At 50.4% G+C, this 24745-nt stretch overlaps 1 protein-coding gene across 1 annotated transcript in view; it reads right to left on the reverse strand.

Annotated features, from left to right (window-relative positions):
* Positions 1-24745, reverse strand: part of IQSEC3 (IQ motif and Sec7 domain 3) — a 100719-nt gene that overhangs the window by 49060 nt on the left and 26914 nt on the right. Inside the window, exon 2 of the mRNA XM_011957132.1 lies at positions 17377-17460. The gene's annotated coding sequence lies outside the window, so the exon portion shown is untranslated. The remainder of the gene's footprint in view (positions 1-17376; positions 17461-24745) is intronic.

The raw sequence follows: 24745 nt of genomic DNA on the forward strand, positions 1-24745 counted from the left end.
CCCTCCCCACTTGCCATTTGCTTGGGTCCTGGCCACACCCGCTCCATCCATCCCTGCTCCTGCTAACCTGAAGCCATCAGACGAACTACCGCTCTCAGTGACAAGGCATAAGCCTCCTCTGCCATGGCCCCTTGACTGCCATCACCCGGGCCAGAAGCCCCTGCAGGACGGCAGATGTAGCTGGACCGGCTCTCTTCCACTTCCAGAGGCTGCCCTGATCTCATTGGCTGTGACAGACGCTTCTCCTGCCCTGCTCCCAAGGACCCTAGGAGAAGAAGTTCTTTCTCTCCTTGTTGCCTCCAGGCTTTGGTCTCACAACTGCTCCAAAAGGTGTGGGTGGGGGCTGGCTTGTCTCTAGAGCGTTCCTGTCAAAGGAATCGCAGCCACTTCTCTGGGCTCAGCCCTCCCCTCCCCTAGGCCAGACCACTCCCTCAAGGTGGGCCACAGGGTGGCTCCTGCAGACTGTCCCCACAGGCGGCGAATGTGGAGCCCTCCCCTGCTCAGTCCATCCCACAGGAAGGCCTCTTCTGGAAGCTTCCTCAGGCCTCCTCAGGACACTGCCTCCCTCATAGCCTCCCAGGCTGGGCCATACTGGCAAGTGCCATCTTACTACCCCCGGAGTCCTACTATCTTTGAGCATTTTACATTCTCATAAATAGGCATGGTTCTGGGGTCAGTGTCAAACTCTAAGGACATCCTCCCTGCCCGCTTCCCAGCACACGACACAGTTTCACACAGGCACGTCTCTGGCCCAGGCAGACACGCTCGCCGAACACCTTGGTTTTCTCACCTTTCATGTCTGCTCGTGTGATTGCCCCAGGAGAAGACAGCTCCCATCTCTCAACCTCTCACCTGGCCTCAGGATGAGGCTGCAGAACCATGGCCTCTTCATCCTGCCCTGGCCACAATGCAAAGTCATCTCCCAGTGGCTTCAGTACAGCCTACTGAACTCCAGAGTTGACTTATTTTTTCTTTTATGATGAAGTATTTTATATATGCAAATGTAGGTAACACAGAGGTGAAGCGTTCAGAAAAATATCCACTTGTACCCAGCTCAAGAAAGAGCACATTCGAAGCCTTTGATGCCCTGTGTATTCCTCTCCCCTCCTCAGAAGAATCCCTGTCCTGAATTTGTACTGGCCCTTCCCTGACTCTTTCCTATGGGCAAACTTCCCCCGTCTTTACATAACCAATGCTGCTGCCTCACATGAGTGCCAGAATTGCACAGCCCGCCTCGTGGGGGCCTCGGGAGCAGTCAGGGTCTTGCAGATCCCAAAGGGTCAGGGAACCGCCTCCAAGGGGACTGGCCCTGCAGCTTCATGCTGGCAAGACTGGAAAGATGGCAGGAGTCTGACTGCAGCTGGGCTGGGCCTCAGTCTTGGACCCCAATATTACAGCAAGGAAGACGTTGAGAAAACAAAATGGAATTATTCCTTCAGCCCTCCACACCCTGGGTCTTTGTGGCATGAGTAAGCAAACAGGTTCCAAACGGACCACAGGTGACCATTAGGAACCACAAAAGAATGGCTCACGGAAATGCTCGGTGATGCTGGGAGAGGGTACTCCACAGGAGAAGCAGCTGGGGGCCAGGTCCCCGGGGTGAGTGCCTTTGGGGTCCCTGAGAGGAGGGAGCACATGAGGCTGCAGCCAGGGTCAGCCAACCTGTAATGAGGGGTAGAGTCGCAGCCTCTAACTGTAATGCAGACTTGGAGCCAGACCACCAGGGTCTGAATGCTCGCCATACCAGTCACCTGCAGTGTGGCCTTGGGAAAGTCACTTAAACTCCTGTGCCTCAATGTCCTGTGACAGGAGGTGTCCTAAGAACCAACGGCTAATACACGTACAATGGCTGGCAAGCCCTGTGGTAAGTAGCAACTATCTTTTTCTCTTGTGGGACTTCCCATGTTTTATTTTGTCAAATAAGAAAATAAAAAGCAAAAGTATCATTCACTTTTCCTATAATATTATAAAAAAAAGAAAAGTAGGAAGAATATAACTTCCGAACAAAGGACAACCCTTTAGCCTGCACTATCAATTTCTTATTGCTCTTGGGGTCTTGTACTAGAGTTCTCTAAATCGAGACGTGCTGGCTTCTTCTGTATGGTGTAATTGGTGACACTCTGAGTTACAGATGATGCCAAGAGGAGCTTACCAGAGGGTAACAAGGGCTGGAAGGCAGCAGAGCGGGATAAGTATGAGATTCAGAACCAGGGCCGGGCGCGGTGGCTCAAGCCTGTAATCCCAGCACTTTGGGAGGCTGAGACGGGCGGATCACGAGGTCAGGAGATCGAGACCATCCTGGCTAACACGGTGAAACCCCGTCTCTACTAAAAACTACAAAAAACTAGCCGGGCGAGGTGGCGGCGCCTGTAGTCTCAGCTACTCGGGAGGCTGAGGCAGGAGAATGGCGCGAACCCGGGAGGTGGAGCTTGCAGTGAGCTGAGATCACGCCACTGCACTCCAGCCTGGGTGACAGAGCGAGACTACATCAAAAAAAAAAAAAAAAAAAAGAGATTCAGAACCAGACAGACAGACTGTGGTTAAATCCCACCACTCACTAGCTGTGTGGCACTGGGCTAGTTCCTTAACCTCTCGGAGCCCATTTGCTCACATGTAAAGTAGGGTTACCTGCTCCAAGATTTTGCTGTGAGAGTGAGTGAAATAATGTACACAAAGCCTATGGCATCTACTTGATGCTTGGTAACTGTGGCTTTTCTCCCCTAATCTGGGCCCCTCATGCCTCCCCAGCTTCCGGTTCATGAGCCAATTGCTCTCTGCAGAGCAGGGACCTTGTCTTGTTCTTTTTGGCTCCCTCGCAGAGCCCGATTACGGTGACCTGCACACATCATGTGTGCACCAAGCCCACACCAGAGGCAGGCGTGAGGCCATGACTGGGTGCTTCCCATTCTCTTGGCTCTAAAGCCCCTTCATTCCATCTTCCTTCTGTTCCAACCTAGGTCAGCCCCACTTCACCCCAGCAGAGCACATGTTTCTTCGGTCCTGATCCTATTTCCAGGGAAGAACAGCTCCTCACAGGCCCAAGTTCACCACATGCCAGAGGAAATCTGATGACCTACGGATGCCTGTGGAGGTCAGGTGCATTCTTGCTGAAAACAGGAGTCTTGTGACCCAAAAAATGAAAATGGCACCATTACCAGTAGGATAGGACCTTGCTCTGGACATTTACCTAGTTACCAGGGAGCAAGATTCCCCACTTGTTTCCCTGCAGTTAACTTCCTTCAGTGTTCCTATTGGAAGTCCTACCTGATATCCAGCTTCAGTCTTTCATGCTGCATATATCAGATTGGCCACACTGTTTCCCGCATGCCTTGTGGCTTCCATGTGTCATCTCTGCAAGTGTTAAGAGGAAGGGGCGTGCTAGGCTCCTGCTGTATATGTGACAACGGAATATCTGCTCACGGTGTCTGCAGGACACACTTTGGGAAGAAGCCTTAGAGATCCCGGCTTGGGGAATACGCCACGGGGCAGGCCAGGGGACAGTGCCAGGCCATAAGCCTTTCCCTGTTGGGATAAACAATCTTTCTCTCAGGAGAACAGGCGGTCCAACTGTTGGCTGGCAAGAAGAGTTTCCTGACAAAATAAATGCTTCTGCTCTTAATCCGATCCCAGTCTGCACTGTGGCAGCCTGTTGCTGAGCTAAATCATTTCCTCTCCTGCCCTGATGTCTAGAAAATCCCTGAGCCTGTTGGTCCTATTTGATTGACATTCATCTGGGTCTTTAGCTTCTTCGATCTCCTCCCCAAATTGGTCCCTCAGTTCTCAGAGTCTCTCTCTTCCTCTCTTTTCGAATACTGGGCTGTATCCTGCCACCGCTCCATGTCAGGAGCTGGGCCGGAACACAAACATCTGAAAGGCTGCCTCTTCTCCACGCCCAACACCTGCTATCCCATGGGACGGACGAGACCTTGCCAGAGCCCCTGTATGGCAAGCATGTTGTTCAGGTCCCTGAGCTGTGTCTGAACAACACGCTGGGGACCTGAGGAACATGCTTGCCATACCAGGGGGCTCATCACATGAAGCACGTGGCCTGTACTTTCTAAACATTCCCTAGTCATATCTGAATTTCTAGACCTTAAATCTTGTTTTGAGTTCTCCCTCTCTGCCCTCGGAAATCCAGCTTTAACATAACTAGCATGTATGCGGTCCTTACTAGATGCCGGACACCTTTCCAGGCATTATCACATTGAATCCTCCCAAACACCCTAAGAAGTAAGTGCTATGCCCATTTTACAGATGAGTAAACTCAAGGTTGGAAAGCTTATGGAATTTCACCAAAGTCATAGAGTTTGTGAGTGGCCAAGCCAGGACCTGAACATAGATTTGAATTACCTGGTTTATGCTTTCAGCTGCTACACATTAAAGTGCTTCCCTGAAGTTCTGAATTTATCTTCTAGTCCAGGGAACTCCTTTACCACTTCCTCACCCTTCTCTCTCTCTCTCCAAACCAGAAAGGAATCCACAAAACCATTTGGTGCTCATTCCTTCGCATCTGGGGAGGGAAGGAGCCTTAACTATTTTTAAGTTCTTCAGTGATCAGTAAACATGAGTATCCTGTTCATCAGGATAGTTTCTCCTTATAAATTAGTAAATTCATACTAATACGATATGTCAGTCTCTTATGAGTTTGTTTCTGATGAGTCAGTTCCCCTCATTCCTGAGGAATCTGAGGACTCACAGCAGCCTAATTGATTCTCCAAGACTTCAAAGCTTCAGTATAAACATGGAACATGGTGACCACACCAAGATCCCACCAGGCTGTGTGGCAGTGGCACCTGGGGAGTGAGCAAGGTGACACATTCAAACAGGAACAAGGAAGAAGCGGGTTTAAAGCCTCTGCTCCATTGTTGCCCTCTCTTTGTATGCGCTCTGGTCTTCACCTCTGCCTGCTTCTACCTTTGTGGCCTTGAACAAGTTGCTCATCTTCTCTGAGGATTTCCTCAGCTATGAAATGGACACAGTGATTCTTGCCCTTCTGACTGTTTACAAGGTCAGAAGCTGAGGATCCTTGTGGTGAGAATCAAGTAAGCAAAAGGACAGAAGGCGTTCTGTAACTCGGAAAATGTAGTATGGATGCCAGTTGTTAAAACCCTCATCGTTCCTATCATTTCCATCCTTGGGGTGCAAGAAACTGCATCCAAGCCCAGGATAAATGCTCAGAGCTGCCAGCATGGAGGAAGGAAGTGCGAGAAACCTCCAGGAAGGGAGGCTGAGTACACAGGGAAAAGCTCAGACACAGAGACTAACCAAAAGTGGGAAACAAGAATTCTAGGCCTAGGGAACAGAGGCAAGAGTTCCCCTTAGTTCTTTAAGAGTTCCCTTTAGCCGAGGGGAAGGGCAGACCAGGGCAGCACTTGGGCTTCCAGAAGAATCTGGTGCTTCCACCACACTGACTTAGACAAGGCGTCCCCCGTTCTCTGGGCCCCAGCTTCCCCATCCACAGCATGAGCAGGTGCACCGTCTCATCCCCAAGGCCCTCTGCCAGGGATTCCGTAAGAAGGCGTCCTGCATGGCCAGGGATGGGACCTGCTCACGGGGAGCCCCGGGGCAATTACAAAGCAAAGCACATGGCAGGTGGGGGGCTGCGAATGTTGACCCTCCGGTGAAATGCAGTATTGGAGCAAAGGAGAACCCTCTGACATTCCCCCAAACAGTCTGCTGGGGAGAATGCTGCAGGTTTGAAGGGATACTCCGCAAACCAGCGACAAGGAAAAGCAAAAGATGATAAAGTATTGTTGTTTTATCTGGCCCCAAAATCCCATTCGTCAGCCTTTGGTCTTTTGGCCTAAGTTTGGCTCAGATGAGGACTGGGTGTGCCACGCTTTAATTCTCTGTGAATAATAAAACTCCACCCTCACAAGAGGATACAGGTTATGCTCTTTGTTGGATTGGTGAATTAACCCCCATGTTCCCCTTAAAAAAGAAGAAAAAGAGCATAGTAAGAAGCCCTCGCCCAGTGAAAAGCCCGGGATCCCCTAACACGCTTGCCCCCCATTCGTCTCAGGAAGTACAGAACAGGGAGATCAGCAGGCAACGGGAAGCTCAGAGGAAGAGGAATCTGCAGGTCGTGAAGAAGCTAAACCCGATGCTTCCTTAAATCCTTATCCAAACTTGAGGAAAGAATTAGAACAATGTAAGAAGGACACTGAGAATTTCCCTATTCCTTCCAAACAGCGGATGTCTGACAGGTACCCTCTTAGAGAAGTCCCTTGGGACAGAGAGGAGTTGGGTTTGTGAGTGTGCCTCTAACAAGTACTGAGGTTCGGAATCTTAAAAAGAAAATGAGGCCACTCTGGGAAGACCCCCTCGGTTGAGCAGAGCACTAGATCCATTTTTAGGACCCAATTTTTATACTTGGGCTAAGATACTGTCAATCACAAATATTCTGTTTCCTGGGGAAGAGAGGGGAGTAATTATAACGGCAGCCATGATCATTTGGGAGAGACCCATTCTCCGGGTGAAGGAGTCCTGCCAGCTGAGCAGAAATTCCCAAATGCAAATCCCAGATGGGGTAACAATAACCTCAGAGATCAGGCCTAAATGCAGGACCCAAGGGGGGGATTAAAAAGTCCACTCTTAGAACACAAAACGTCTTGAAAGCATTCAAGATCCAACAATAAAAAGAGAAGACTCCCTCTGCATTTCTGCAGAGGCTCAGGGATCAAATAAGAAAATATTTAGGATTAGGTCCAGAGGACCCAGTAGGGCAAGGCCTTTTAGAAGTTAATTTTGTGACAAAAGCTGGCCTGATATTACCAAGAAACTGCAAAAGATTGATGGGTGGAATGAAAAACCGATTAAGGAATTACTGAGGGAAGCTCAGAAGGTTTTTGTAAGAAGAAAGAAAAGAGACACTGGGAAAGAGAGAAAGAGAAAAAGTAAAAAAGAAAATTAGAAAGAGAAAGGGGAGCAAATGGCAAAGGTAGAGGGTCAGAGAAAGAGAGAAAGAGTTAAGCTGCCGACCCTGAAGGCAAGGGAGAGTCGGCCACACAACTATGTGTGGAAGCTGGCTGCTGAAAGCTGTTGATAAAAGTTGTTGCTGAATCTTTGTCATTTCGGCAGAGCTGTCCATCTTTGCAGACTGTCGGGGGCCAGGGCCCAGCACGGTTTAGCTTGTGCCCAGAGACAGAAAGAAGAAGAAACTAAGTGTGAGGGAAAAAGGAAACGGGATGATAGAGAGAGAGAAAAAAGAAAATGAGCGAGAGCGAGAGACTGGAAAAGACAGAGATCAAAGACAGACACCGAAGTTGAGACTGGGGAGAAAAATAAAGCAAAAGGAAGAAAGAGAACCAGAGGAAGTGAGAGTATGTGCAGAGGTTGGCAGAGCTGGGGGAATGTTCTAGAGGCTCAAGCAACAAGGAGGTGCAGGGGAAAGGGTGCAGTGCAGCCACTGAGGAGAGACAGGGCCCAGGAACTCTGGGGTACAAGTGAGAAAGGGAGGGGGAGGAGAGTTTAGGGTCAGGCTGCTTGAGGAGTAGTGGGTTGCCTATGGCAAAGACTAGATGGCTGTTTGTCAGGAGGCAGTAGAAGGGATTCAGGTTATGGAAGGGTAAATGGATGAGATGACCATGACAGTTTGTTGCTGTTTTACTGAGAGGCTGTAAGTCCACCAGCGGCAGCCGGCAGTAAGGCAGCAGAAGGGCTAGGGAGCTACATAAGGAAGATCCGAACTAGGGTTGTAAACTCAAAGGACAACAGGGCCAGAAAATGGTGAGAAGGAGGGCTGCAGGGCTGGACGGGGACTGTGGCTAACTGAAGAGGGCACATCTCTGCAGAGGGGCTGCAGCTGCTCGGCTGTTCTTACAGTGCTGGCCCTGTGTTGCCAGGTTGTCTGCTTTGTCAGAGGCCAGAACTCTGACTTTTTATGTGAAATAGGATTTTTAAATGCTAGTGATCAGTTAAAAAAACTTAATAACCCAATACAGGTGAAAGAAAATGCCCGTTTGCAATCCCTGAAGTAGAGAGAGCTCGTGCTGGGGAGAGGTCCCCCAGGAGGCTTTGAGCGGCGGTGTATAAAAGTTCTGTTTCCCAGAGCTGATCTGGGCCAGGGGGCGATCCTTGCAGCTGAGGAGGTGGAAAAGCGACTGAGTCCCCTCCCAGAGCAGGACAAGCCCTTTGCAGTGGCTGGGTCACCAGCGGGGGTGGCGTGGAATACAAACAGTGCAGCTCCCGGCCTGCCAGGGAGATGGATGGTGCCTTCAAAGCGAAGAAGGAGCCAGGGATGCCTGCGCTGATGAGAACTGCCCATCAGGAAAGCCGCCATAGACTGGCAGCTCTTCCAACCAGCAGCTCTTGGTCCAGAGTCAGACCCAGCAGAGCCCAGTCAAAGGCACCCTGAAAGGCCAGCTGGTCAGTCTCTTGCCTCCTCAAGTTCCTCCTGAGGTCAGTGGGCCCTGGAGAGGTGCCTAAACGAACTCCAGCCAGTTTCTTAGGGAAATGAGAGGAGAATAAGAAGGTATCAGACCATAACTGTTTAGATATTATAGAATATCAAACTAAAGTTAGACCAGAACTTAAAGAAATTCCCCTGAATTTCTTTACTACTTGATGGAATGAGGCTGTTTGTGGAGGGGCCATCCCGAGTGATGGTAAAAGACACAATGTCTAGGCTGTCATTGATGGAAACAAACAAACCTTATGAGAAAAAGGTAGATTACCCAATAACTGGTCAGCCCAAACCTGTGAATTATATGCTCTTAACCAAGCCCTGAAGCTCGTATAAGGCCAAGAAGGCACTGTGTATGCTAATTCCAGATATGCCTGTGGAGTAGTACACACCTTTGGAAAGATCTGGACAAAGTAGGGCCTAATAAATAGCAGGTGGAAATAACTGGTATATGGGAAACTGGTCAAACAAGTCTTAAAAAGCCTCCTGCCTCCAGCAGAGGTAGCCATAGTTCAAGTAAACGGCCATCAGAAAGGAAACACTGTAGACGCAGATAAAGCTGCTAAGCAAGCCTCCCTGGAGGAAGAAGTTAAACTCTTTGGCCTAATCCCAGATATCCCTAAGGTGCTATTAAAACCCCAATGTTCTAAAGAGGAGGAGGAAGAGCTGCGCAAGATAGGGCCAAACTGAGAATGGGAGGTGGGTGCTCCCTGACAGGACCGAAATGATAAGCAAACTCATAAGGACAGAACTGATATCCACACCCCGTAAGGGAAGTCACTGGGGTCTCCAGGCCATGTGTGATGCAATACTCAAGAATTATGGGTATATTGGGATTTACACCCTTGTTAAACAACTGTGTGGGTGTTATGTGACCTGCCAGAGAATAAACAAAAAGGTGGTTAGAAAACAGACTACCGGAGGGAGACCTCCTGGGTTAAGGCCATTTCAAAGCATTCAAGTAGATTTTACAGAAATGTCCAAAACAGGGAGAGTAAAGTATCTGCTGGTAATGGTAGACCACCTCTCCAGAGTGCAGGCCTTCCCCTCCCAGCTGTCACTGCCGGAGATGTGGTCAAAATAATCTTAGAACAAATCATACCCAGATTTGGCCTGGTAGAAAATATTGATTCAAGCTGGGCGCGGTGGCTCAAGCCTGTAATCCCAGCACTTTGGCAGGCTGAGACGGGCGGATCACGAGGTCAGGAGATCGAGACCATCCTGGCTAACACGGTGAAACCCCGTCTCTACTAAAAATACAAAAAACTAGCCGGGCGAGGTGGCGGGCGCCTGTAGTCCCAGCTACTCGGGAGGCTGAGGCAGGAGAATGGCGTGAACCCAGGAGGCGGAGCTTGCAGTGAGCTGAGATCCGGCCACTCCACTCCAACCCCAGCGACAGAGCAAGACTCTGTCTCAAAAAAAAAAAGAAAATATTGATTCAGACAATGGGAGCCACTTTAACTTGAGGGTGCTAAGGGGAATCACGGAAAGTCTCCCTGCTGGAGACAGCAACACACTCCAGTCTTTCTTCATAGGCAGCTGTCCTTCCTATTTTGCTTTTTTAATCATAACAAAAGAAATCTCTAAAAACCTCCTTTCTTAAGCCATTCCATGGTTGCTCGAAGGCAGTAAAAAGTCTTAAGAATGCCATATCTGATCAAATCACTCTTGCTATAGATTATTTCCTCGTTTTTGGTTTGATGAAACAAATTAAAAACCCTTTTTGTCATACATCAGGTACATCAGGTACAAAATCATTTTTATGGTCATGTAATTGGGCAAAAGATAAGTGAATAGGTAAAGACCTTTCAGAAGAGAAAATAAAACAAAAGCACAGGAAATAGTGGGATTAGAAAAATCTCTACTCCTACAGAGGTTACTCTCCCTGGAAGTGAGAAAAGGAGATCCAAAAAGATTCCAACAAGAAGCTTCCAGGAAATGAAATAAGAACACATTTCCCAGGAAACTGGATAAAACTGCATTACTGAATACCCTGGGCTAGAGAAAGCTTAGATGTTCCTCGTGGCATCTTTCACTTTTTCTGGAAGTATTATCTTTACTTAGGTATATTTCCTTAACTAATAAAGCCTAGCATTGTTGTTGTTGCTGTTTCTGTCCCTAAAAATATTCTCTGGGCCACTCCTCTCTTCAGTTTGGTTGCTCTGGTGCATTTACCTGACGGCACCTGGAGTCCACACTCAGCCTCAAGGGGCAGGGCAAAGGGGCAGGGAAGAGAGGCCAGGCCTTTTGAGGCCCTGAACAATAACCTATGCGCTCTCAGTCACCCACTGGCTGTGGCTGGGGACGTGGGAAGCAGCTGTTCACCGCCCTGCCTCATCTTCACTTCCCATAGTTGACACCTGCCTTCTGCTAGCCTCCTGCCCTGGTGGTTACAGGCTGCAACTGACAAGCACCTGGTTCAAAACCTAGCTCTGCTCTTCACCAGCTACATGGCCCCTGGTCAAGGCATTTGTTGTCTCTGATCCTCAGCTTCCTTGGCTGTAAAATGGGAATAATATTTCATCAGCTTCTATTAGGGATTAAACAAGATAATTCTTGTATAGCACATGGCAAGCACTCAGGACACGGTGGCTAGTATTTGCTTCCTCTCCCTCATGGGCGGGAGACACAAAACAGACACAGAGGTAGCAGGACCTCTCCTCCAATCATCTCTAAACATGCTGCTGACAAAAAGTGGTCTGCCTTAATGAGCAGCTCTTTGAGGGCAGCCCAGCACAGCATCTCCGACAGGTTTCCCAAGCACCCTCTGGCGACAGCCTAGGTCACATGAAGGGGCCAGTCTCAGAGGATGGCTCAAGGCCTCAAGGCCTGGCAGGGAAAATTACACAAGGAAATTGGCCTGGGCAAATAGTTGACTCCAAACAGGAGTTTCACATCCCAGCTGAGGAGAGTCCTCTGAACAGAAAGTCAAAAGTCAATGACAAGACAAAACTTTCATAATACTCTCTGGGATATTTTAATACCGCCCCCCGCCCAAAGTCTCAAAGTACTTTGACCTCTATTTTGGTTTTTACGCCTCCTGAATCTGGCGAGGAAGACACAAATGGGACAAAAATGCACAGGGTGGTAAAGTGACAGGTCACACAGTTCCTTAGGGCAGATTCCTGTAGTTCCAGGTCGGAATTCGGCCCTCTTCCTGGGCACGGAGCCCAGGCCGGCTGGACTCTGCTCTAACTACACAGCTCCTCAGCCACCCATGAGCACACCTGCTCTCAAAGCCCAAACCACAGGAGCAAGCCCCCTCTCCCCAGGATGCTCCTCTGTGCAGGTGCACTCCATCCCGCCCCAGAGCCCAGTCTTCAAACCCCAGGATTCCCACCCCCCACCTTGCCCCGCCAGCAGGCAAGATGCTCCCACCACTGCAGGGGACTTGTGGGGATTTTCACCCCATCCCAACCTCTCCAAAGTCCTCTCCCAACCAACCAGTGAACCCTGAAGGAGACAAAGAAAACTTCCCTTAACCTCCCCTGCCGCCACTGCCTTCCTGGGGCGGGAGGCAGAGACCCGGGGCTTGGGGCCAGGCAGGCAGGGTAGGCCTGCCCCACAGGGCCTCTGGGGAAAGCCGAGGGCTTTTCTGCCCTTTTCTAGGGAGAGGACGCAGCTGTACCGCCCGACCGACCCACGCTGCCACCCTAAGCCACCAGTGGGTGGTGCCGGTTTCTCAGCAGCCTGGACGCCACTCCTGGAGCAGGCAGGTGAGGCCGCGGCGCCCCAGCCCAGCTGTTTGAAGACTAAACTGTATCGATTGAGAATTTAATTGCTCCGTAACCGCTGGGTAAACACTGGCTGGTCCATTGATCATGCTTCAGGCCCCATCACAGCCGATGGAAAGAGGCAGGAGAGGCGGAGATGCTCCAGCTACGCTAATGCAGGGCTCTCCCCGCAGCGTTCTCGGAAGAGTGCCCCTTCCTCCAGGGTACCCCACGTGGAGGCCTCGGCAGAGCCCCTGCCGTGCTGCTGCCTAGCGGCGACGACGCGAGCCACGTGGGCCACCAGGGCGGGTGGCCCGGGAGGGACTGGTTAGGGTAAGAGGCCCTGTAAAGGGGCGCAGTACGCCTCGCCCAAGGGGGAAGTGCAGGCTAGAAAATCTTTTTTATTTTTATTTTTTGATTGGCGTGGGGAGGATGTAAAACCCAACGCAGAGAAATAAAACATTGGGAGGCTGCACACTAAAATACTAACATCAGTTAATTCTACATGATGAAGTCCCATTTATATTTTCTTCTTTATATTTTGTATTTTCCACATTTCCAACAACTAGCGTGTATGACTTATAATCAGAGAAAATACATGTTATTTAAGATCCGGTGAAATGGCTGGGAGGATTTCTCTTGAGCGCTTAAAAAAAAATTCTAGCAGCAACTCTGTGAAAAGAGGTGGTGTGTCGGAATTGGACCTGGGTTCACTGTCCAGTTTCAGAAATAATTAACAGTGGTCTCTCCGTCAAGATATCTAACTTCCCTCCATCCTGGATTCCTTATCTGTAAATGGGAACAACACCTATCTCACAGAATTACGTGAGATAAAAATATCAAGAGTGCCCAGCACGATGTCCCTGGCACATTCAATAAATGATATGTTCAATATGTCTTCCATCTTGGAGTAAGGATGGGGTGGTTGCAAAAGGAAGAAGCAAGGACCAGCAGTGAGTCAGTTCAGTCAGCAGAGGGACAGAGTGCCCCTTACACCCCTACCCAGATCCCTTCTTGCTCTGGAGGCCTAGGGGTTGTTCTGTTTCCTGCCTACCACCTCCCCGTCCTGAGCCCCGCCTCCGCTCCTGAGCCCCACCTCCCCCTCCCGAACTCCACCTCCCGCTCCCGAGCCCCGCCTCCCCTCCTGAGCCCCGCCTCCCCTCCTGAACTCCCTCTCCTTCCTGAGCCCCGCCTCCCGGTCTTGAACTCCACCTCCCCTCCTAAGCGCACCTCCCCCTCCTGAGCCCCACCTCCCCTTCTTGAGCCCTCCCCCCCCTTCTGAAACCAGCCTCCTTCTCCTGAGCCCCATCCTCTCCCACAGCCGCCTCTTCCCATTACTCTAATAGAAGCCCATCTTCCTCATCTTGGCCCCATTATTACCCTTGAGACAAATGGGCTCTATGCTGGGAGGCAGCTGGCCAGCTACTGGGTCATTGTTCTGAATGTCGCTGAGAGCCTGAAAGGGAAGGGAGCCCGCAGGATCGAAAGTAGGGCTGCAATTACTGGCCTATTCAGCGCCCCAGAATAAAGCCCTGTCATTAGCTGGCAGCAGGGAGGCGGTCCGTAGGGGCAAAGACCAGGGGGCGATCTTTTCTGCGGAGAAAGAACCTGGCACGCAGTTGCTGCTCCCTGGCTGGCTGCTGGGAGGAGGCACCATCCCCAGCTCCCAGCTGAGGGCCTAATTACCCTGGCAGACATAGATTGCCTTCCTAGCGGGGTGTGGGGAACCAGGGCAGAGCAGAACCCGTAATAACTCTATCTGGTCATCCAGCTTCGCAGGGCTTTGCCAGCCCCATAGCTGCTCCACTGTACCCCAGATCGCTGACGCCCACCCTTCAGCCTCCCTCTGCAGACACCCACACTTCCAGATGTGCTCAATTTCAGGGGTTCCTGCTCCTGGGAGAATCACTCCCTGTCAGGCTCCCAGCCCCAAGACAGTTTCCCTGACACCAGCCCCCAGCTGCTCCTCTGCAGGTGGCAGGGGAAGGAAGGCTGTCCTGGCCTCGGCAGGGCCGAGGCTTCTCTGCCTCTTCGGGAGGGGTGAGGCTCTCTTCTGGCCCTGGGTCTTTCTGGGAGGGAGCCGACTTTCCTCTGGGCTGAGCAGCATCTCTACATCTCTCATCAGCCAGAGGAGCAGCCACTGCAGTGCCCCAGGGAGGGCACTTGCTCAGCCCTGGAGCTGGAGTGGGGGCCGGCCTTAGCCAGACTGCGGGGGATGGCAAGGGAGATCCTGTGGCTGGCTGAGTCCGCACACCAAAGCCCCTGACACCGGATTCACTGACTTTGGATTCCTTACTGGGGTCTCCTAGAGAGGCCAACGGCTGATCCTAGAAATCCTCAGGAGGCCATGATTCCTACTGGCTGAGCTAGTGGGAAACCAGACTGACAGGGGAGGAGCCAGACTGATGGAGGAGGAGCCTGTCTTGTCTCAGAGCTCGAGTCCATACCAGATCGCCTGAGAGGGCTGTGTGACCTACCCGCCTGTGCCAGCCCCACAGGCTGGCCTCTGACTGTGACACATTCCACTAGAGGAGCTTGCTGGGAAGTTGTGGCTATGCTCTGCAGGTGGGACCGCTGGGCTAGGGGAAGGGATGAGGTTTGGTGAAGGAATCGTTGATAGGGTTGGGAGCAGGGACACTGAGAGTCTGATCAGGGAAACTTTATCTTAGGATAGAATTCCCCCAAGAAGCCAAGAGCAAACGCATACGCTGTTGGGCTGTCCATAAAACATCCAGAGGGACTCCTCTCAGAGAAGCCAAGAAAGCCACATCAGACAGAGAGACAGACAGACAAAAACAGGCTCTAGGAAACTACAAATCAGACAGACAGACAGGACAACTTGGAATAACTGGGAACTAGAGACAGACAGCAGCTGAAGCCCTGGACCTTCTTGGTGGACAATCCTCCCTGTCCCCCAAGGACAAGGTGTATAGGCCCCTCCATGAACCAACATTGAAGAGAATCTCCCACCTCCCACACTTCCTCCCCAGAGCACCCCATCCCCAACCTCAAAGCCCACACCTCCCAGGGGCAGGTGAACAACAAACCTCTTGGAAACTAAGATCATGGGTTTCCTATCGTCCACCTCCAACCCTAGAAAATAACCCAGCCCCTTGGAGCCCCAGCCCCTTGAGAGCGCAGCACCCCTCCCCTGCCCCACGTCTACCTATGTGCTGGCGTGCTGCTGGGGCTGCCTCTCTCCCACTCCTTCCCACCTGGAGCTAGGGCTGCAGGTGGGCACCACACGGGCAGCAGGGGAGTGCTGGTGCGTGAGCGAGCATGCAGGCTGAGAGCGGATGGGAGGAGAGACCACAGGAAACCCAAGGGACCACCTCTGTTGCCCGCCCCTGCCAGGCCTGGGCTTCTCAAGGGTGTGTTCTCCATCCTCACTGAGGCCTGGTGCTTGGTTAGTATCCATAAAGTGCTTACTGAATTGAGTTGAACTGATGGAGCTGGAGGCAGGCCAGAGAGTTTTTCTCTCTTCTTCCCCCCTAGCAAGGAAGGCAATTTCCGGGACGGAGACTCGGGCCATGTGTCTGAACAGTGAGGCCTCATGGGAAGGGGCCAGGGCAGTCAGGGTCTTCCTCTACATCGTCCTGGTGTCTTCCACATCTCTACGCTCTCCTCTTTCCTTCCCCTCCACTGTTCCATTCTCCCGTTTCTCTTCTTCCTTCTAATTTCCAGGTGAGCAGTTTTCCTTTTGAGGGTATCCTAATGTCCCACTGCATGGGGAACTTCTCAAGGGTCCAAGTTGGCCTTATGTGCCTTTATGTCTCCAGGCCTGGCCCAAAACTTGTCACAAGGACACTGAAAACATTAGCCTCCCATCTTCAACACGGTTGGCTTCAGTAACTCCCATCCCTCCCTCGGCCCTGGATTGAAGGACCCGCTAGGCTGTGTGGCCTCTCTCAGAGTCCTCCTCAGAGCCCCGCCTCTGTCTCTGACCTCTGCTGGCTACCCTATAAGGGAAAATGAACAGCAATGCCTTTCATGGGGTGGTTGTCCGTGCCCCAAGGTCACTAGCCACCACTTCTGATCACTGTCTAGTTATTTTCCAGAGGATACAGGGGGAAAGATCACAGAATCATTGGATTTTAAACCTGAAAATGGTGAGCATGAGAAGTCCGATACCCTAAGCTTCCCGTGGCTGCGCTGGTCCTTGCTCTGTGACTGTGGACAAGTCCCTGGCTCCTCTGACCCTTACTCTCCTCTCATCCTTCAGGGACAAGAAGACCCGCCCAGTCTGGCCCCAGTGAGCAGCTCAGAGGCTCGATGGGATGATAGGAGAATGCCACTTTTGAGACAGACCAAGCCCTTCACTATCCAGATGAGGAAACTGAGGCCCACGGGAGTGGAGTAACTTGCCCAACTTCACTCCGTAACAGGAGACGGACAGACTGGGCAAATTTCAGGCCAGAATCCAAGTGGAGTAAAGAACAAGTCAAGAAAAGAGAAATGTGCAGAATGGAGACAGACAAACTGGCGGACAAGAGAAAAGGGTGAGAGAGGCTGACAGAACACACAGACCAGGGGGCGGGCGGAGAGCACAACATGGGCACAGAAGAGGAGAAAGCAGAAACACCAGGGCAGAGAGACAGAAGCAGATGCGGACGGAGAAGGCTGATCCCAGGACGGAGAGGGAGCACCAGGAAGGGGGAGAGGGAGGCAGAGGGCGGTAGGAGAACCCAGGAAAAAGCAGAGGAGAAAGCTTAGGACTGTGGCTCTAAAACCTGACTCCTCAACTCTCCCACTCCATCCCAAGGCTGTCAACTAATGTAGCCAGGGCTGAGAGATCCTGAAAAATTAAAGACAGGCACCTGGGCTGACTGGAAGAAGAGAAACCAGAAAGAAAAGTATAAATCCTTGATGGAAGAGGAAGGCTGGGCACTATGCATGGGCTGAGTGCACACCCCTGTGTGCCAGGCACCCTCCCATGTGAGAGACACGAATGTCCCCAATCAAACCAATTTTCCTGGTTGCTTACGAAAATCAGATTTTACATGGGCTGTTCAGAAGAAAGGAGCGTACGTTCGGGGTGTGATCGCCAGGGCATAATGACCTTAAACGTTGGGAATGGCTCATTTGGGGTCCAGAGGGAGCAGAGAGAAACTGACGTCTGAGGAAGGAGGTGAAAGCAAACAAACTACCCCACATGAGACTCAAGAGGAGGAGGCCCAATAGCTAGTGCAGGGGTATGTGCTTTGTTGCAACAGGAAGGAAGGTGGGGGTGCAGAACGGAGGAAGGGCCACAGTTCCCACCTGTGGGAGGCCAGGTCGGAGCAGGCGGGCTTCTGCTCGGCGTCGGCGGCTGGGCAGCAGAACTGGTGCAGCACGGTCTCATTCCTGTGGGCAGAGCAGAGGGAGATCAGAGCGCCTGAGACAGGCTGGGCCCCCACCCTGTCTGATACTAAAGCATTTCTGCCCTGAAACCCTGCTGCCCCCATCCCTGCCCTTCCGAGCCCCTGCGTAAAAATCAGGCAGCCAATCACTGCCCGGGGCAAGACTGCAGCATTGATTCTCTGTCCGTCAGAGTCCTCTTCAATCACCCAGTAGGCTCAATTCAAATGCCACCTCCTGTGTGAAGCCTCCTTGGCCTCCCTGGCAACTCACCCTTCCTACTTTCGCACGCCCTCCCTGCAGCAGGCTCTTTCACGTGCACGTACCAAATGTCCTGCTCTGTTATCACAGTTTGTTCTTTATGACCCTGTTCTCCACCATGGTACTGCAAGGTAGAACTAAGTCTATTTCTCTAGGATGCACAGAATTGCATGCAGTGAATACTTTGAAGCTGATCATATACAAAGTTACAACACATTCATACAGGGACGTTAGTGTTACCAGCTAAAAATCCAAGGAGTGGTGCCTGATGAGGCACTTGGTGTAGATGAAAAAGTCAACCCAGGAGGCCGGGATCAGGGTTCTAGTCCCAGCCCTACTGTTCGCCAGCTGTGTCACACGTGGCTCACCTTTTCTGGGCTTCGGCTGACTTACTAATGAAACAAGGGAGTTGAGCTAGCAAAGTGGTTCTCAGCCCTAGCTGCATATTAGAATCACGAGGAGATTTTTAAAACAGTTTATGCCTGGGCCCTTCCCTTCCCTTCCCCCTGAAGGACTCTGATTTACGTGGTCTGGCATGAGTCCAGGACACCAGGACTTTTTAACAAACTCCCAGGTGATTCTAAAGGCAGCCAGGATTGAGAGGCACTGGACTAGAGGATTTCCAAGGTCCCATCCACCTCTAAAATGCTGTGATTCCAATACCCACTTTGAGCCAACCTGGGATTCACTATTGAAATTACTTTTGGATAAAGATACACCGAGCCATTGCCTTCTCTTCCTTAATAAGCAGTTGCTGTCCTGGGCATTATTGAGTCAGAGAATGTCAAACCTGGAAGGGCCCCCAGAGATCATCTGAAAGGGATTTTCAAAATTCCTTCAGCTTCAGAACACTTTGTCCAAACCAAATCTTTACTGGAAGCCTATTTTGTAAAACAACAAAAGTAGAATATCTCCATGGCGGGGGAGGGGCATCTGCACCACTTCCCAGACCTCCTAGCCCCGAATGCGGTAGCCACCTCCCAGGCACCTGTTGGGGGCCCACTGGGTCTGAGAGTGTAGACAGGAAATGCTGAATTTGGCTATCTGCATGGAAGAAAGAACACTGGAGCCTACCTTAATGTTTGTTTGTTTAGAGACAGGGCTTTGCTTTATTGCCCAGGCTGGAGTGCAGTGGTGTGATCATCGCTCAGTGTAACCTTGGCCTTCTGGGCTCAAGCAATCTTCCTGTCTCAGCTACAGGCATGTGCCGCCAGGCTCAGCTAATTTTAAAAAATTTCGCAGAGACAGAGGTCTCGCTATGTTGCCCAGCCTGGTCTCGAACTCCTGGCTTCATGCAATCCTCCCGTCTTGGCCTCCCAAAACAGTAGGATTACCGGCATGAGCCATCACACCTGTCTGAGCCAACCTTTAATTTGACAAAAAATAAATTCCAGAAAGGTTATATGCTTAAATGAGAGAAATTAAACGGAAAAAAAATCAGAAGGAAGCTTAGGAATATAGCTGATGTGTTGAGATTTTAAAAACAAAACAGGAAACTGAAAAGCCATTAAAAAAAGATAAACATGGCCGGGCACGGTGGCTCAAGTCTGTAATCCCAGCACTTTGGGAGGCCGAGACGGGCGGATCACGAGGTCAGGAGATTGAGACCAGCCTGGCTAACAGGATGAAACCCCGTCTCTAATAAAAAAATACAAAAAACTAGCCGGGCGAGGTAGCCGGCGCCTGCAGTCCCAGCTACTCGGGAGGCTGAGGCAGGAGAATGGCGTAAACCTGGGAGGCGGAGCTTGCAGTAAGCTGAGATCCGGCCACTGCACTCCAGCCTGGGCCACAGAGCGAGACTCCGCCTCAAAAAAAAAAAAAAAAGATAAACATGTCTGACTACATAAAATGAAGAAAAAAATCTGTATGAAAACGAATACCCTAATAAGTCAAAAGACAAATGATAGACTAGGAAAATATATGTGCAAAATGTTGACAGAAGGCAAGTTAACACTCCGCACTGAGTTCCAGCACATCCATAGTGCAAAGACAAACCTAGCAAAAAAAACAGCCAGAGGATAGGAACAGCAGTTGACAGAACGGGAAACCCAAACAGTCCACAAATACGGTTTACATCTCTGCTATTCTGCCTCACAAACTCAAATCAAGACCAAATTCATACCAATGGAAAGACGCTTACTAGTAAACAGGAAAATGCAAATTAAAGTCATGCCGCGATGCCACTTCTCATCCAGCAGACTGGCTGGCACACATTAAAAAGACTGCTAACTATGAGTGCTGGAGAGGATGCGGAGAGAGGGGTGCCCCGACCCACTGTCTGTGTAGATGTGAATTACGAAATGTTTATGGAAATGTAAACCAAAAACAAAATTCTAAGCCCCCCAGTTGACTTGAGGAGAGAGACCCTCTCATATTGTTTTATATTGTTTTATACTCAGTACCTGTTTTAAGATAAAAACAATGAAGTAAAACCGAAGACAGGCAGCCCGGCACCAGGCCCGGCACCAGGCCTGGGTCTGCCTGGCCTAAACCCAGTAGTTAAAAATCAACTCATGACTTAGAAACTGACGTTCCTGACATTGTACAGAAGAACACTGTGAAACTCCTGGCCCTGTTCTGTTTCTCTCTGACCACCGGTGCATGCAGCCCCTGTCACACACCCGCCGCTTGCTCAAATCAATCACGACCCTTTCATGTGAAATCTTCAGTGTTGTGAGCCCTTAAAAAGGCCAGAAATTGTGCACTCAGGGAGCTCAGATTTTAAGGCAGTAGCTTGCCGATGCTCCCGGGTGAATTAAACCCTTCCTTCTACAACCCGGGATCTCAGAGGTTTTGTCTGTGCTTCGTCCTGCTGCAGACTGAATGGACCCCCTTCTCAGCCAAGGGCATTGCAAAGAAACCTGGTTCAGGCCATGATGGGAAGTAGGGGTAGGACATGCCTCCTTATCCCCTCCTCCCTTAGGAATTCAGGCACAGCTGGCCAGCATTAACATTTAACAAAAAACAGTGAAACAGTCTTAACAGAGCTCTTAAGAGTGACGAAACAGACTGTTTGTAGCAATGAGACAAAATCTGTAGCAAATTCCAACCTGACTCTAGTACAGCATCATATGACCGATAGCAGGCCCTGAAAGAAACTGAACTATTTTACAGCAAAATACATTCCTTTTATATATTGGCCTTGTAAATATGTCTCAGAAATGGCCCTGGAAAGCTGTCTCTTGTGGGGAAAATCTACATTCTGTAGAGAATCCTCTTCCTATTCCACGTCTTTTCCCTGATCCAGGAGAAAATCAATTAAGAGTCTAGCACCTTTTTAAGTCTGATAAGAAAAACTTACAATCTATTCTCTTTGAAGCCTGTACCTGGAGGCTTCATCTGCATAATAAGAACGTTGGTCTTCACACCGTCTCATTTTAACCCAGACACTCCCTTCTACTGATTCCACATCTTTCTATAATAACGACTCTTTCAACCAATTGTCAATCAGAAAATCTCTGAATCTACCTATGGCCTGGAAGCTCCCATCATATTTCAAGTTGTCAGAAAATCTCTGAATCTATCTATGACCTGGAAGCTCTCACTGTATTTCAAGTTGTCCCACCTTTCCAGATTGAACCAATGTACACCGTGGTTCACTCTCACTTACTTACTTACATAAGTCACTGATGTCTCATGTCCCCTAAAACGTATAAAACAAAGCTGCAGCGCAACCGCCTTGGGCACATGTTCTTAGGACCTCTTGAGACTGTGCCTCAGGCCACGGTCACTCGTATTTGGCTCAGAATAAATCTCTTCAAACGTTTTACAGAGTTTGACTCTTCAACAGAAGCATTGTTTTTAGTGTGGTGGTGGGGAGGTGGGGGGAGAATGCAAACAGCTCAAGTCCTCATCAATCAGGAAACGGTTGAATAAACTGTAATACCTTCAACCATACCATGGAATTACGCCACCTATTAAAAAAGAACTAGTTAGCATTCTATCCCTCAGTCTGGATGGATTTCCACAGCATATTATTAAATGAGAAAAGCAAGTTGCAGAGAAATCTATAAAGAGTGATCCCAATTTTATAAAATAAAAAATGACTCCTCTCACCAAATGCAAATTCTTTGCATATTTATATATATATAAATTCTTTATATATATATAAATGTATACTCTATTTATATATGAATGCAAACTAAACTATTAACACTGGCTACCTCAGCAGATGAGAGCAGGGGAAAAAGACAGAGGTAGGAAAAGGAAAAGTGATGCTTAGGGTAAAATGTTGATGGACAGTGTTAAATATAAATTCCCATGTGTGATATTACCGTAAATCCATTAAAACTCAATACGAAATTCCCATGTGTGATATTACCGTAAATCTGTTAAAACTGAATGTGAACCTGAATAAGAGCTGGAAAATGTCAGAAACCAACACAAATATTGATGTCATTTCACAAAACAGATCATGGGCAATTTTCATCTTGGACTTCTGTTCATTTAATGTATTTTTTGTTACAGATTATATATAATCAGTAGGTCACAGACTAATAACTGATGCAACAAATATAAATTTTTTAAAGGGCAATAAGGCAAATAATCGAATCTGAGCCCTCATTTTACAAATGAGAAAACTGAGGCTGAGTGGAGAAGGGACTTATCCACAGTGGTTCCCTGGCCAAAATTCCGGGTCAGTCTTCCAGCCCGAGGTTCACTCCTGGGGCAAGTCAAAGACTTTAGAGAACGGTCTGAAACCTAAACATCTTTCGATAACACCCAGGCTTTCCGGCCTGAAGAAAAGGGGAAAACAAATGAGGAGATGGAGCAGGAGCAAGAAGAGCCCAGAGCCTAGACAATGCAGGGCAGGTGGACCCGGGTGCGCAGTGCAGTGGAGAGCCTACCCCCCAATTCCAGGCCTCCAGCTGCTCCTGGGTCCAGGGCAGGTTTGGAATTCCTGTACCCCCCAGTTCCAGGCCTCCAGCTGCTCCTGGGCCCAGGGCAGGTTTGGAATTCCTGACAAAAGCCATCAAGAGCACAGGCAAAGAGGCATGGCTTGTTCACTACCCACAGCACTGACATTTCAGGAAGGAAAGCTGGCACATGGTCATAGGCTGGCACAGTGGTGCCTGGGGGGACTGTTCTGATCCTGCCTCTGTTTCTCAGAGGCTTCCTCCCAAGGTTGGGAGCCACTCCTCTGTCCAGACATGGAGGGCAGGCACCTGCTGGTTCTCCCAGGTCCCCAGACTCAGCTGCAGTGACACGTGTGATAGGTAACTGAATGTCTTTCAGCAAGAAGGACCGTGTCCTTCAGCACCTCGGGCTTGGGCTGGCAGTGCTGTTGGGGCTTCTGCTGCCACTGGGGGACAGTTCAGCCAAGAGGGGAGCTTGTCTTCCAGTTCTGCCTCTGAGCTCCTCTGTCCACCTCCTGCTCCTTGGGTCTCCTCAGCCTAGGCCAGAATGCTTCTTGTCTTCTTTCTGGGTTTAGCTCATGCTGAATTGTAAGTCCTGCCCTGCCTGCCTTTGACCAGCCTGGCCACCCACCCTGCCTAAGGTCATGGTCTAAGTTTCCTGACCTGGGCATATCTTAGCTTAAGTTTCCTAAGGTCACACAGCTAGTTAGTAGCAAGCCTAAGCCCCAGGCAGGCTCCTGTCAAGGATCATACCCACCACTCTTCTTCAAAGGGCTTCTGGCCAGTGGGCATTCATGTGCTCACTTACCAAGGCTGGGCAGGGAGTGCCTAGATCAGGGCCTGGTATAATGATGGCACTCAATGCTTTCCTATGCAAAGAAGCATCACTGCAGTCCCTGCCTCAGGGAGTCCACCAGATAACAGAATGCCCTAGTCTGTTCATGCTGCTCTAAGAGAATACCTGAGGCTGAATTGACTTACAAAGAAAAGAGGTTTATTTGGCTCATGGTTCTGCAGGCTGAACAAGAGGCATGGCTCCAGCATCTGCTTCTGGTGAGGCCTCAGGCTGCTTCCATTCATGGCGGAGGGGTAAGGGGAGCCAGTGTGTGCAGAGATGACATAACAAGAGAGGAAGCAAAAGAGAGAGGGGAGGGAGGTGCCAGCTCTCAGGGGAACTAACAGAGCGAGAACTCACACACCCCCAACTCCACAGAGAGGGTGCTAACCTATTCATGAGGAAGCCACTTCCATGACCCAGATACCTCAAGTTAGGCCCCACCTCCAACTCTGGGACTGAATTTCCACATGAGGTTTGGAGGGGACGAACATTCAAACCATAGCGGAGAACATTCACACCAAGAAAGGCGGCCGGGCGCGGTGGCTCAAGCCTGTAATCCCAGCACTTTGGGAGGCCGAGACGGGCGGATCATGAGGTCAGGAGATCGAGACCATCCTGGCTAACACAGTGAAACCCCGTCTCTACTAAAAAAAAAAAAAATGCAAAAAACTAGCCAGGCGAGGTGGCGGACGCCTGTAGTCCCAACTACTCGGGAGGCTGAGGCAGGAGAATGGCGTGAACCCGGGAGGCGGAGCTTGCAGTGAGCTGAGATCCGGCCACTGCACTCCAGCCTGGGCGACAGAGCGAGACTCCGTCTCAACAACAACAAAAAAGAAAGGCCCAAGCTCCTGTTTGGCTGTAGCTGGAAAGGAGCCACCCTGAGACTGTGGGTAGAGGGATCCTGGCCTAGGTCATCCTCCGACGCTGCCCCCAAGCTTCTTCCTGAATCCTCAGTCTTCAGGCCACAGCCTTCCCATCTTTCTCTGCCTTGCTCTCCTCCCACCCTCCCTGGAACACTGCCACCATAGAAGATGGACATGGGACACCAGGGGCTGGCAAGGTGAGCAGGGGACAGGAGGGGAGGGACAGGATCTCTTGGTGACACCAACCTGAGATTGTTGCCAGGATGTCCCATCGGAATCTGTCCACCGGGGAGGCAGGGGACTGTGGGCACAACCTGCTTCTGTCCACAGAGTAAGGCTTTCTCACCTCAGGAGGGCTGGCTTGAGGTTCTGCCACCACCCTCACACCCCAGCGAAGCTTTTGGGGGTCGATGCCAGGTGCACCAGGTCTCCACAAGTGGGTCACAATTCCTGTGCGCATTCATTTAGGTCCC

The sequence above is a fragment of the Colobus angolensis genome, unplaced genomic scaffold (assembly GCF_000951035.1).
Source record: "Colobus angolensis palliatus isolate OR3802 unplaced genomic scaffold, Cang.pa_1.0 Scaffold437, whole genome shotgun sequence".
Lineage (NCBI taxonomy): Eukaryota > Metazoa > Chordata > Mammalia > Primates > Cercopithecidae > Colobus > Colobus angolensis.